The 14830-nt window shown below is 50.9% G+C and overlaps 1 pseudogene across 1 annotated transcript; it reads left to right on the forward strand.

Moving 5' to 3' along the window:
- Positions 1-8055: 8055 nt before the first annotated feature.
- LOC149436985 (gap junction alpha-3 protein-like) lies at positions 8056-13180 on the forward strand (annotated as a pseudogene). Its single transcript, XR_016308246.1, has 2 exons — positions 8056-8302; positions 8406-13180. The product of XR_016308246.1 is annotated as a gap junction alpha-3 protein-like (transcript).
- The last annotated feature ends 1650 nt before the right edge of the window (positions 13181-14830 follow it).

Here is a 14830-nt window from a genome sequence, read left to right on the forward strand (position 1 = left end):
AAAAAGTTTCAAAATTGCCAACAAATGACATTTCATCGCTGGCTTCTCTGTCAGTTTTGGTGTCACACATTCGGAGCCTCAGTTTTGGTGTCACACATTCGGAGCCTCAGTTTTGGTGTCACACATATGGCACCTCAGTTTTGGTGTCACACATTCGGAGCCTCAGTTTTGGTGTCACACATTCAGACCCTCAGTTTTGGTGTCACACATTCGGCGCCTCAGTTTAGGTGTCACACATTCGGAGCCTCAGTTTTGGTGTCACACAATCAGAGCCTCAGTTTTGGTGTCACACATTCGGAGCCTCAGTTTTGGTGTCACACATTCGGAGCCTCAGTTTTGGTGTCACACATTCGGAGCCTCAGTTTTGGTGTCACACATTCGGAGCCTCAGTTTAGGTGTCACACATTCGGAGCCTCAGTTTTGGTGTCACACATATGGCACCTCAGTTTTGGTGTCACACATTCGGAGCCTCAGTTTTGGTGTCACACATTCGGACCCTCAGTTTTGGTGTCACACATTCGGCGCCTCAGTTTAGGTGTCACACATTCGGAGCCTCAGTTTTGGTGTCACACAATCAGAGCCTCAGTTTTGGTGTCACACATTCGGAGCCTCAGTTTTGGTGTCACACAATCAGAGCCTCAGTTTTGGTGTCACACATTCGGAGCCTCAGTTTTGGTGTCACACGTATGGAGCCTCAGTTTAGGTGTCACACATTCGGAGCCTCAGTTTTGGTGTCACACATATGGCACCTCAGTTTTGGTGTCACACATTCGGAGCCTCAGTTTTGGTGTCACACATTCGGAGCCTCAGTTTTGGTGTCACACATATGGCACCTCAGTTTTGGTGTCACACATTCGGAGCCTCAGTTTTGGTGTCACACATATGGCACCTCAGTTTTGGTGTCACACATTCGGAGCCTCAGTTTTGGTGTCACACATCCTACAGCAAGAATGGGAAAAAGTCATCAAGTCCCCACTAAACTGCACACCAGACCCTCTGAATCTGCGATTTATTTTATGGTGGAACCTAACACCCCCCCCCCCCAAAAAAAATAAATGAGGTCCCCAAAAAAAAAAATTCAAGGGGGACTCAAAAAAAAAAAAAAAAAAGAAGAAGGGGGGGGGGGGGTACCCCTTATTACCCATACCAGACCCTTGGTTGGCCAAGAAAGCGGGGGACGGGGGGGGGATCATGTGGCCTCCCCTCCCAAACCATACATGGTCACATGTCATCAACATGGGGGGGGCTTCCCCCTGCAATGAGGGGAATGTTAATGAGGACATTTCCTATATATATATATTTCCATTAGCACTGTCATGGTGACAATGGATGTCTGGTCTTCACTGGGAGCTTGCTGTGCGCTGAGATGATATACATTCAGAAAGGACAGAAGGAAAGTTCTCCTCCTGGGATCCGGTTCCAGACATTTCACCTGCTACGACCCATCAATGGCAGCACAGAGGCCGAGGGGTTAGCCTGGCAGCACTGAGGTCCTTGGTACAAATCCTGACCGGGACACAGTCCTGCCTGGAGTTTGCATGTTCTCCCTGTGCCCGCGTGGGTTTCCTCCGGGTACTCCGGTCTCCTCATGTATGGCGCTATCCCTGGCCAGGACTGTCGATGACAACGTCAGGGATAACCGGTGACGTCGTTGATCGACTTCCTGTGAACGATACTTCGTGCCAGAAATGAATCTGGAAGGTTCTGCCATAAACGGCCATCTCCTGAAAATCTCCAAACCTACAAATAATCGACTTCTCCTTCTAAGGCCCCAATATTACTTTGTTTTCTGGATGAAGAGGTCCCACCAATGTTACTTTGTTTTCTGGATGAAGAGTTCCCACCAATGTTACTTTGTTTTCTGGATGAAGAGTTCCCACCAATGTTACTTTGTTTTCTGGATGAAGAGTTCCCACCAATGTTACTTCGTTTTCTGGATGAAGAGTTCCCACCAATGTTACTTCGTTTTCTGGATGAAGAGTTCCCACCAATGTTACTTCGTTTTCTGGATGAAGAGTTCCCACCAATGTTACTTCGTTTTCTGGATGAAGAGTTCCCACCAATGTTACTTCGTTTTCTGGATGAAGAGTTCCCACCAATGTTACTTCGTTTTCTGGATGAAGAGTTCCCACCAATGTTACTTCGTTTTCTGGATGAAGAGTTCCCACCAATGTTACTTCGTTTTCTGGATGAAGAGTTCCCACCAATGTTACTTCGTTTTCTGGATGAAGAGTTCCCACCAATGTTACTTCGTTTTCTGGATGAAGAGTTCCCACCAATGTTACTTCGTTTTCTGGATGAAGAGTTCCCACCAATGTTACTTCGTTTTCTGGATGAAGAGTTCCCACCAATGTTACTTCGTTTTCTGGATGAAGAGGTCCCACCAATGTTACTTCGTTTTCTGGATGAAGAGGTCCCACCAATGTTACTTCGTTTTCTGGATGAAGAGGTCCCACCAATGTTACTTCGTTTTCTGGATGAAGAGGTCCCACCAATGTTACTTCGTTTTCTGGATGAAGAGGTCCCACCAATGTTACTTCGTTTTCTGGATGAAGAGTTCCCACCAATGTTACTTCGTTTTCTGGATGAAGAGTTCCCACCAATGTTACTTCGTTTTCTGGATGAAGAGTTCCCACCAATGTTACTTCGTTTTCTGGATGAAGAGTTCCCACCAATGTTACTTCGTTTTCTGGATGAAGAGTTCCCACCAATGTTACTTCGTTTTCTGGATGAAGAGTTTCCACCAATGTTACTTCGTTTTCTGGATGAAGAGTTTCCACCAATGTTACTTCGTTTTCTGGATGAAGAGTTTCCACCAATGTTACTTCGGTTTCTGGATGAAGAGTTCCCACCAATGTTACTTCGGTTTCTGGATGAAGAGTTCCCACCAATGTTACTTCGGTTTCTGGATGAAGAGTTCCCACCAATGTTACTTCGGTTTCTGGATGAAGAGTTCCCACCAATGTTACTTTGTTTCTGGATGAAGAGTTCCCACCAATGTTACTTTGTTTCTGGATGAAGAGTTCCCACCAATGTTACTTTGTTTCTGGATGAAGAGTTCCCACCAATGTTACTTTGTTTCTGGATGAAGAGTTCCCACCAATGTTACTTTGTTTCTGGATGAAGAGTTCCCACCAATGTTACTTTGTTTCTGGATGAAGAGTTCCCACCAATGTTACTTTGTTTCTGGATGAAGAGTTCCCACCAATGTTACTTCGTTTTCTGGATGAAGAGTTCCCACCAATGTTACTTCGTTTTCTGGATGAAGAGTTTCCACCAATGTTACTTCGTTTTCTGGATGAAGAGTTTCCACCAATGTTACTTCGTTTTCTGGATGAAGAGTTTCCACCAATGTTACTTCGTTTTCTGGATGAAGAGTTTCCACCAATGTTACTTCGTTTTCTGGATGAAGAGTTTCCACCAATGTTACTTCGTTTTCTGGATGAAGAGTTCCCACCAATGTTACTTCGTTTTCTGGATGAAGAGTTTCCACCAATGTTACTTCGTTTTCTGGATGAAGAGTTTCCACCAATGTTACTTCGTTTTCTGGATGAAGAGTTCCCACCAATGTTACTTCGTTTTCTGGATGAAGAGTTCCCATCAATGTTACTTCGTTTTCTGGATGAAGAGTTCCCACCAATGTTACTTCGTTTTCTGGATGAAGAGTTCCCACCAATGTTACTTCGTTTCTGGATGAAGAGTTCCCACCAATGTTACTTCGTTTTCTGGATGAAGAGTTCCCACCAATGTTACTTCGTTTTCTGGATGAAGAGTTCCCACCAATGTTACTTCGTTTCTGGATGAAGAGTTCCCATAAATCCATCAGAAAGACGACGATTCCCATAAAATCTAAACCAATAAAGAGCCACCAAAGTCTCCGAAACCTCAACCAAAAATGAAACGATTTCCAGATTCTACATTGGGGTGATGTATGTCTGGAAGGATGACTTTAATCCAGATTGGAGGAAGAAAATGGAGGGAAAGAAGAAAGAGAAGAAGTGATAGAAGAAGATGGATGTGAAGAGTTATAGACAAATCCAGAATGACATCTGCGGAGGGAACGGACGAGTCCAGAATGATATCTGCAGAGGGAACGGACGAGTCCAGAATGATATCTGCGGAGGGAACGGACGAGTCCAGAATGATATCTGCAGAGGGAACGGACGAATCCAGAATGATATCTGCGGAGGGAACGGACGAGTCCAGAATGACATCTGCAAAGGGAACGGACGAGTCCAGAATGACATCTGCGGAGGGAACGGACGAGTCCAGAATGATATCTGCGGAGGGAACGGACGAGTCCAGAATGACATCTGCGAAGGGAACGGACGAGTCCAGAATGATATCTGCGGAGGGAACGGACGAGTCCAGAATGATATCTGCAGAGGGAACGGACGAGTCCAGAATGATATCTGCGGAGGGAACGGACGAGTCCAGAATGATATCTGCAGAGGGAACGGACGAATCCAGAATGATATCTGCGGAGGGAACGGACGAGTCCAGAATGACATCTGCAAAGGGAACGGACGAGTCCAGAATGACATCTGCGGAGGGAACGGACGAGTCCAGAATGATATCTGCGAAGGGAACGGACGAGTCCAGAATGACATCTGCGAAGGGAACGGACGAGTCCAGAATGATATCTGCGGAGGGAACGGACGAGTCCAGAATGATATCTGCGGAGGGAACGGACGAGTCCAGAATGATATCTGTAAAGGGAACGGATGAGTCCAGAATGATATCTGTGGAGGGAACGGACGAGTCCAGAATGATATCTGTGGAGGGAACGGACGAGTCCAGAATGATATCTGCGGAGGGAACGGACGAGTCCAGAATGATATCTGCGGAGGGAACGGACAAGTCCAGAATGATATCTGTAAAGGGAACGGACGAGTCCAGAATGATATCTGCGGAGGGAACGGACGAGTCCAGAATGATATCTGCGGAGGGAACGGACGAGTCCAGAATGATATCTGCGGAGGGAACGGACGAGTCCAGAATGACATCTGCGAAGGGAACGGACGAGTCCAGAATGATATCTGCGGAGGGAACGGACGAGTCCAGAATGATATCTGCGGAGGGAACGGACGAGTCCAGAATGATATCTGCGGAGGGAACGGACGAGTCCAGAATGATATCTGCGGAGGGAACGGACGACTCCAGAATGATATCTGCGGAGGGAACGGACGAGTCCAGAATGATATCTGCGGAGGGAACGGACGAGTCCAGAATGATATCTGCGGAGGGAACGGACGAGTCCAGAATGATATCTGCGGAGGGAACGGACGAGTCCAGAATGATATCTGCGGAGGGAACGGACGAGTCCAGAATGATATCTGCGGAGGGAACGGACAAGTCCAGAATGATATCTGTAAAGGGAACGGACGAGTCCAGAATGATATCTGCGGAGGGAACGGACGAGTCCAGAATGATATCTGCGGAGGGAACGGACGAGTCCAGAATGATATCTGCGGAGGGAACGGACGAGTCCAGAATGATATCTGCGGAGGGAACGGACGAGTCCAGAATGATATCTGCGGAGGGAACGGACGAGTCCAGAATGATATCTGCGGAGGGAACGGACAAGTCCAGAATGATATCTGCGGAGGGAACGGACAAGTCCAGAATGATATCTGCGGAGGGAACGGACAAGTCCAGAATGATATCTGCGGAGGGAACGGACGAGTCCAGAATGATATCTGCGGAGGGAACGGACGAGTCCAGAATGACATTTGCGAAGGGAACGGACGAGTCCAGAATGACATCTGCGGAGGGAACGGACGAGTCCAGAATGACATCTGCGGAGGGAACGGACGAGTCCAGAATGATATCTGCGGAGGGAACGGACGAGTCCAGAATGATATCTGCGGAGGGAACGGACGAGTCCAGAATGATATCTGCGGAGGGAACGGACGAGTCCAGAATGATATCTGTAAAGGGAACGGACAAGTCCAGAATGATATCTGTAGAGGGAACGGACAAGTCCAGAATGATATCTGCGGAGGGAACGGACAAGTCCAGAATGATATCTGCGGAGGGAACGGACAAGTCCAGAATGATATCTGCGGAGGGAACGGACAAGTCCAGAATGATATCTGCGGCGGGAACGGACAAGTCCAGAATGATATCTGCGGAGGGAACGGACAAGTCCAGAATGATATCTGCGGAGGGAACGGACAAGTCCAGAATGATATCTGCGGAGGGAACGGACAAGTCCAGAATGATATCTGCAGAGGGAACGGACAAGTCCAGAATGATATCTGTGGAGGGAACGGACAAGTCCAGAATGATATCTGTAGAGGGAACGGACAAGTCCAGAATGATATCTGTGGAGGAAACACACAAATCCAGAATGATATCTGCGGAGGGAACGGACAAGTCCAGAATGATAGCTGCGGAGGGAACGGACAAGTCCAGAATGATATCTGCGGAGGGAACGGACAAGTCCAGAATGATATCTGTAGAGGGAACGGACAAGTCCAGAATGATATCTGTGGAGGAAACACACAAATCCAGAATGATATCTGCGGAGGGAACGGACAAGTCCAGAATGATAGCTGCGGAGGGAACGGACAAGTCCAGAATGATATCTGTGGAGGGAACGGACAAGTCCAGAATGATATCTGTGGAGGGAAAGGACGAGTCCAGAATGATATCTGCGGAGGGAACACACGAGTCCAGAATGATATCTGCGGAGGGAACACACAAATCCAGAATGATATCTGCGGAGGGAACGGACAAGTCCAGAATGATATCTGCGGAGGGAACACACAAGTCCAGAATGATATCTGCGGAGGGAACGGACAAGTCCAGAATGATATCTGCGGAGGGAACGGACAAGTCCAGAATGATATCTGCGGAGGGAACGGACAAGTCCAGAATGATATCTGCGGAGGGAACGGACAAGTCCAGAATGATATCTGCGGAGGGAACGGACAAGTCCAGAATGATATCTGCGGAGGGAATGGACAATTCCAGAATGATATCTGCAGAGGGAACGGACAAGTCCAGAATGATATCTGTAGAGGGAACGGACAAGTCCAGAATGATATCTGCGGAGAAGAACGGACAAGTCCAGAATGATATCTGCGGAGGGAACGGACAAGTCCAGAATGATATCTGCGGAGGGAACGGACAAGTCCAGAATGATATCTGCGGAGGGAACGGACAAGTCCAGAATGATATCTGTAGAGGGAACGGACAAGTCCAGAATGATATCTGTGGAGGAAACACACAAATCCAGAATGATATCTGCGGAGGGAACGGACAAGTCCAGAATGATAGCTGCGGAGGGAACGGACAAGTCCAGAATGATATCTGTAGAGGGAACGGACAAGTCCAGAATGATATCTGTGGAGGGAACGGACAAGTCCAGAATGATATCTGCGGAGGGAACGGACAATTCCAGAATGATATCTGCGGAGGGAACGGACAAGTCCAGAATGATATCTGTGGAGGGAACGGACAATTCCAGAATGATATCTGCGGAGGGAACGGGCAATTCCAGAATGATATCTGCAGAGGGAACGGACAAGTCCAGAATGATATCTGCGGAGGGAACAGACAATTCCAGAATGATATCTGCGGAGGGAACGGACAAGTCCAGAATGATATCTGCGGAGGGAACGGACAAGTCCAGAATGATATCTGCGGAGGGAACGGACAAGTCCAGAATGATATCTGCGGAGGGAACGGACAAGTCCAGAATGATATCTGCGGAGGGAACGGACAAGTCCAGAATGATATCTGTAGAGGGAACGGACAAGTCCAGAATGATATCTGCGGAGGGAACGGACAAGTCCAGAATGATATCTGTGGAGGGAACGGACAAGTCCAGAATGATATCTGCGGAGGGAATGGACAAGTCCAGAATGATATCTGCGGAGGGGAACGGACAAGTCCAGAATGATATCTGTAGAGGAAACACACAATTCCAGAATGATATCTGTAGAGGGAATGCTGCGCAGGGCCGGCTATGCTGTCACCGGTGGAGGATCGGAGGGGCTGACCGGCCACCAACACATGGCCACACAACTCTCTTCTTGACAGACGCCGCTCACAACATGCAGCCGACACTTGTGACGTTCTCCGGGGGGAGAGACTCTGGAATTCCAGAGCTCTCTGGATGTATATTTAGAAGAAAAAATACTCTAAAAATAACAAGTAATACACAAGGGGGAGGGGGCTTCACACAGCGGCTATGAGAGGCCGGAGGCTGCGGCACAGGCACAGAGACCCCCAAGACACGGGCCGAGAGGCAGAGGTGACTCTTCAGGGATTACCGGCAAATCTGCAGACATCGGTAAGAGCCACGGAAATCTTCTAGATGATATTTTGTTGATGGTCATTAACTTCTAATGTTCTTCATTTTGCCCTGACTTTTGTTTTTACCCCCCCCCCCCCAGGGTAATATGTGACCGACGCTCAAATGGGAGACTGGCAATTGTTGGGGAAACTTTTGGAAAAGGCGCAGGAACATTCCACGGTGGTGGGCAAAGTCTGGCTGACGGTCCTCTTCATCTTCCGGATCCTGGTCCTGGGGGCGGCGGCGGAGAAGGTCTGGGGGGACGAGCAGTCCGGCTTCACCTGCGACACCAAACAGCCCGGTTGTCAGAATGTGTGCTACGACAGAACGTTCCCCATTTCTCACATCCGTTTCTGGGTGCTGCAGATCATTTTCGTGTCGACCCCGACGCTGATCTACCTGGGCCACATCCTGCACCTCGTGCGCCTGGAGGAGAAGCAGAAGCAGAAGGAGAAGTTACGGCAAAGCAAAGGAGACCCTCAGAACGACAAGCAGCTGCTCCTGGAACGGCCCAAACCCTCCGTCAAGGATGACATGGGCAAGGTCCGGCTTCGCGGGGCCCTCCTGAGGACGTACGTGTTCAATGTCCTCTTCAAGACTTTGTTTGAGGTGGGCTTCATCGTGGCGCAGTACCTTCTGTACGGATTTCAGCTGCACCCGCTGTACACGTGCAGCCGCTGGCCTGCCCCAATACCGTCAACTGTTACATCTCCCGCCCCACGGAGAAGACCATCTTTATTTTATTCATGCTGACCGTGGCCTGCTTGTCTTTGCTGCTTAACCTGATCGAAATCTATTACTTGGGGTTCACCAAATGCAGGCAGGGCCTGACGGGGTCCCAATGTGAACCGGTGCCCAAATTACCGGCCAAGACGGGAACAATCACCCACACTCATATCATACCTCATTATGCTCACTACAGTCCTCCGGACAAAGGGCGGGCTTCAGCACCTCCCTGCCGTTCCCCTCTCCCCCAACAAGAACACAACCTCTGCTCTGGACAGCAGCCAGGCTGCACGGATGCAGAACCGGGAGAACCAAGCCGTGGAACGCAACGGAATCGGGGACCTGAACGTGGCGTCAGACAGCGGCAGTGACTTAGAGCACCCTGAGCGCCAGAGGCTACCGAGCCGGAACAGCAAGCAGAGTAGTACCAGGTCACGGCCTGGGGTTCTCGCGGTGTGATGGGGTGCTGGGGACATGGACAGTAGTACCAGGTTACGGCCTGGGGTTCCCATGGTGTGATGATGGGGTGCTGGGGACATGGACAGTAGTACCAGGTCACGGCCTGGGGTTCTCGCGGTGTGATAGGGTGCTGGGGACATGGACAGAAGTACCGGGTCACGGCCTGGGGTTCCCATGGTGTGATGATGGGGTGCTGGGGACATGGACAGTAGTACCAGGTTACGGCCTGGGGTTCTCGAGGTGTGATGGGGTGCTGGGGACATGGACAGTAGTACCAGGTTACGGCTTGGGGTTCCCATGGTGTGATAGGGGGCTAGGGACATGGACAGTAGTACCAGGTTACGGCCTGGGGTTCCCATGGTGTGATGGGGTGCTGGGGACATGGACAGTAGTACCAGGTTACGGCCTGGGGTTCCCATGGTGTGATGGGGTGCTGGGGACATGGACAGTAGTACCAGGTTACAGCTTGGGGTTCCCATGGTGTGATGGGGTGCTGGGGACATGGACAGTAGTACCAGGTTACAGCCTAGGGTTCCCATGGTGTGATAGGGGGCTAGGGACATGGACAGTAGTACCAAGTTACTGCCTGGGGTTCCCATGATGTGATGGGGTGCTGGGGACATGGACAGTAGTACCAGGTTACAGCCTAGGGTTCCCATGGTGTGATGGGGTGCTGGGGACATGGACAGTAGTACCAGGTTACAGCCTGGGGTTCCCATGGTGTGATGGGGTGCTGGGGAAACGGACAGTAGTACCAGGTTACAGCCTGGGGTTCCCATGGTGTGATGGGGTGCTGGGGAAACGGACAGTAGTACCAGGTTACAGCCTGGGGTTCCCATGGTGTGATGGGGTGCTGGGGACATGGACAGTAGTGCCAGGTTATGGCCTGGGGTTCCCATGGGGTGCTGGGGACGTGGACAGTAGTGCCAGGTTATGGCCTGGGGTTCCCATGGGGTGCTGGGGACATGGACAGTAGTGCCAGGTTATGGCCTGGGGTTCCCATGGGGTGCTGGGGACGTGGACAGCAGTAGCAGGTTATGGCCTGGGGTTCCCATGGGGTGCTGGGGACGTGGACAGTAGTACCAGGTTACGGCCAGGGGTTACCATGGGGTGCTGGGGACATGGACAGCAGTAGCAGGTTATGGCCTGGGGTTCCCATGGTGTGATGGGGACATGGACAGTAGTACCAGTTCCCACAGTGTGACAAGGTGCTGGGGACATGGACAGGGGTAGTAGCACCAGATCATAGTCCAAGGTTCTTGCTGTATGATATGTTGTGGGATATGGGCAGAAGCATCAGATCACGGCCTGGGGTTCTCATGGCATGATGGGGTCCTGGGGACATAGACAGGGCATTATCACTAGATAAGGTGTGATGAGGGGACAAGGGAAGTAGCACCAGATCATTCTTGCTGTGTGATGGGGTGTTGGGGACATGAACAGGGGTAGCAGCACCAGATCATGGTACGCAGTTCTTGATGTGTTATGTGCCGAGGACATGGACAGGGGTAGTAGCACCAGATCATTCTTTCTGTGTGATGGGATGTTGGGGACCTGGGCAGGGGAAGTAGCACCAATTCTTGGACCAGGGTTCTCACTGTGTGATGGGGTGCTGGGGACATGGACAGGGGTAGTAGCACCAGATCATTCTGTGTGATGGGGTGTTGGGGACATGTACAGGGGAAGTAGCACCAGATCATGGTCTGGGGTTCTTGATGTGTTATGTGCTGAGGACGAGGACAGAGGTGGTAGGACCAGATCATGGACCAAGTTTCTTGATGTGTTATGTGCTGAGGACATGGACAGGGGTAGTAGCACCGATCATGGTCTGGGGATCTTTATGTGTTATGGGCTGAGGACATGGACAGGGGTAGCAGAACCAATCATGGTCCAGGGATCTCGATGTGTTATGGGCTGAGGACATGGACAGGGGTAGCAGAACCAATCGTGGTCCGGGGATCTCGATGTGTTATGTGCTGAAGACATGGACAGGGGTAGTAGCACCAGATCATGGTCTGGGGTTCTTCATGTGTTATGGGCTGAGGACATGGACAGGGGTAGTAGCACCAGATCATGACACGGGGAACTTGATGTGTTATGGGCTGAGGACATGGACAGGGGTAGTAGCACCGATCATGGTCTGGGGATCTTTATGTGTTATGGGCTGAGGACATGGACAGTGGTAGTAGCACCAATCATGGTCCAGGGATCTCGATGTGTTATGTGCTTAGGACATGGACAGGGGTAGTAGCACCAATCATGGTCTGGGGATCTTTATGTGTTATGGGCTGAGGACATGGACAGGGGTAGTAGCACCAATCATGCTCCAGGGATCTCGATGTGTTATTGGCTGATGACATGGACAGGGGTAGTAGCACCAATCATGGTCTGGGGATCTCGATGTGTTATGGGCTGATGACATGGACAGGGGTAGTAACACCAATCATGGTCTGGGGATCTCGATGTCTTATGGGCTGATGACATGGACAGGGGTAGTAGCACCAATCATGGTCTGGGGATCTCGATGTGTTATGGGCTGATGACATGGACAGGGGTAGTAGCACCGATCATGGTCTGAGGACATGCACCGATCATGGTCTGGGAATCTTTGTGTGTTATGGGCTGAGGACATGGACAGGGGTAGTAGCACCGATCATGGTCTGGGGATCTTTATGTGTTATGTGCTGGAGACATGGACAGGGGTAGTAGCACCGATCATGGTCTGGGGATCTTTATGATGGGCTGAGGACATGGACAGGGGTAGTAGCACCAATTATGGTTCAGGGATCTCGATGTGTTATGGGCTGATGACATGGACAGGGTAGTAGCACCGATCATGGTCTGGGGAACTTGATGTGTTATGTGCTGAGGACATGGACAGGGGTAGTAGCACCAATCATGGTCTTGGGATCTTATGTGTTATGGGCTGAGGACATGGACAGGGGTAGTAGCACCAATCATGGTCCAGGGATCTCAAGGTGTTATGGGCTGAGGACATGGACAGGGGTAGTAGCACCAGATCATGGTCTGGGGATCTTCATGTGTTATGGGCTGAGGACATGGACAGGGGTAGTAGCACCAGATCATGGTCTGGGGATCTTCATGTGTTATGGGCTGAGGACATGGACAGGGGTAGTAGCACCAATCATGCTCCAGGGATCTCGATGTGTTATTGGCTGATGACATGGACAGGGGTAGTAGCACCAATCATGGTCTTGGGATCTTTATGTGTTATGGGCTGAGGACATGGACAGGGGTAGTAGCACCAATCATGGTCCGGGGATCTCGATGTGTTATGGGCTGATGACATGGACAGGGGTAGTAGCACCAATCATGGTCTGGGGATCTTTATGTGTTATGGCCTGAGGACATGGACAGGGGTAGTAGCACCAATCATGGTCCAGGGATCTCAAGGTGTTATGGGCTGAGGACATGGACAGGGGTAGTAGCACCAATCATGGTCTGGGGATCTTTATGTGTTATGGCCTGAGGACATGGCCAGGGGTAGTAGCACCAGATGCTTCTTGCTGGGGCGGGGGAATTGGGACTGCAGAAATGTTGTGTACTGTATATGCTGTTCAGTTCCTGTCTATAGATGATGGTTGACGTCTGTGAATACAATACCTACCAATGTTCCTGATTTATAAAGCAAAATAAAAATGGCTTACTGATGTCTAATGATAGACCACACCCCCGAGGAACCTTTGTCTTTTATCCTCCACCGCTAAAGGATATGTGTGTTTTAAAAGAAGGTGCATTTGTCTCTTTTGGCCCGCTCCTGCCACCCTCCACCTACCTCAGTTCTGCTCTGTTTACATTCAGCGGTCCCAATCCGCCCTGGCCGGGCCGTGTCAGGGCGTTACACTCCATAGACATCTATGGGGCGGTCGGCTCCGCCTTCTCCAAGTTCTGGGCTGTAATGCTCAGACACGGCCTGGACAGGGTGGACTGGGAGCGCCGAATGTAAACAAACACCGGATGGTGGCAGGAAGTTGGGGAAGAGGGCAGAAAGGTTGAAGTATACTAACAGCCAAACGCCTCTGTGAAGCCGGTAATGACCTCCGCCGGGCCGCCATCTTTGGTCGGGTACACAGAACACGACTTTCAATCATTGCAAAATTCAGCTGCTGATCTGACATTGTAGTATGTTCTCTGCATGAATTCCTCCTGCGGACTACAGAAGCCCTCCCCGCCATGTTATAGGAAGGAGGGGAGGTGTTTTGTAGTCCTGTCCCAAGGTGATAATACTTCTCCATACAGTAAACCAGCGTTGTCACCCTCAGACAGGAAGTGTGTTGCGGGCGGGATCACCAGGTGGTAAAAATACCCAAAGAAAGGAAATCTAAAACAGCCACATCTAAGGACTGGAAGGTATGGGGGGAGGGAAGGTGCAGACACATGGAAGGATTGGGGGGGGGGGTGCAGACATGTAAGGACTGGAGGGGTGCAGACATGTAAGGACTGGAGGGATTGGGGGGGGGGGGTGCAGGACATGTAAGGACCGGAGGGATTGGGGGGGGTGCAGACATGTAAGGACCGGAGGAATTCGGGGGGGGGGGTGCAGACATGTAAGGACCGGAGGGATTGGGGGGGGTGCAGACATGTAAGGACCGGAGGAATTCGGGGGGGGGTGCAGACATGTAAGGACCGGAGGGATGTGGGGGGGGGGGGGGTGCAGACATGTAAGGACCGGAGGGATTCGGGGGGGGGGTGCAGACATGTAAGGACCAGAGGGATTGGGGGGGGGGTGCAGACATGTAAGGACCGGAGGGATTGGGGGGGGTGCAGACATGTAAGGACCGGAGGGATTCAGGGGGGTGCAGACATGTAAGGACCGGAGGGATTTGGGGGGGGGGTGCAGACATGTAAGGGCCGGAGGGATTTGGGGGGGGGTGCAGACATGTAAGGGCCGGAGGGATTCAGGGGGGTGCAGACATGTAAGGACCGGAGGGATTCAGGGGGTGCAGACATGTAAGGACCGGAGGGATTCGGGGGGGGGGGGTGCAGACATGTAAGGACCGGAGGGATGTGGGGGGGGGGGGGGGGTGCAGACATGTAAGGACCGGAGGGATTCAGGGGGGGGGGGGGTGCAGCAGACATGTAAGGACCGGAGGGATTCTGAGGGTGCAATACAAGGAATGGATTCATGAAACTGATTTTCCAAAAAGTTATTTAAAAAACCCAATTTATTAGAAACAAATGATTGAAGAGATGGCCCCGCCCCCTCTATAGTGCTCCTCCCACATAGAGACCTGTTATAAGGAGGGTGAGCTCTGATTGGCTGCTATGGGTCACGTTTCCTCTTTGCCGCATTAACCTAATTTGGAGAGGTTTATACTT

The sequence above is a fragment of the Staurois parvus genome, unplaced genomic scaffold, assembly GCF_062004578.1.
Source record: "Staurois parvus isolate SC_StPar_1 unplaced genomic scaffold, SC_StPar_1.0 ptg001327l, whole genome shotgun sequence".
Lineage (NCBI taxonomy): Eukaryota > Metazoa > Chordata > Amphibia > Anura > Ranidae > Staurois > Staurois parvus.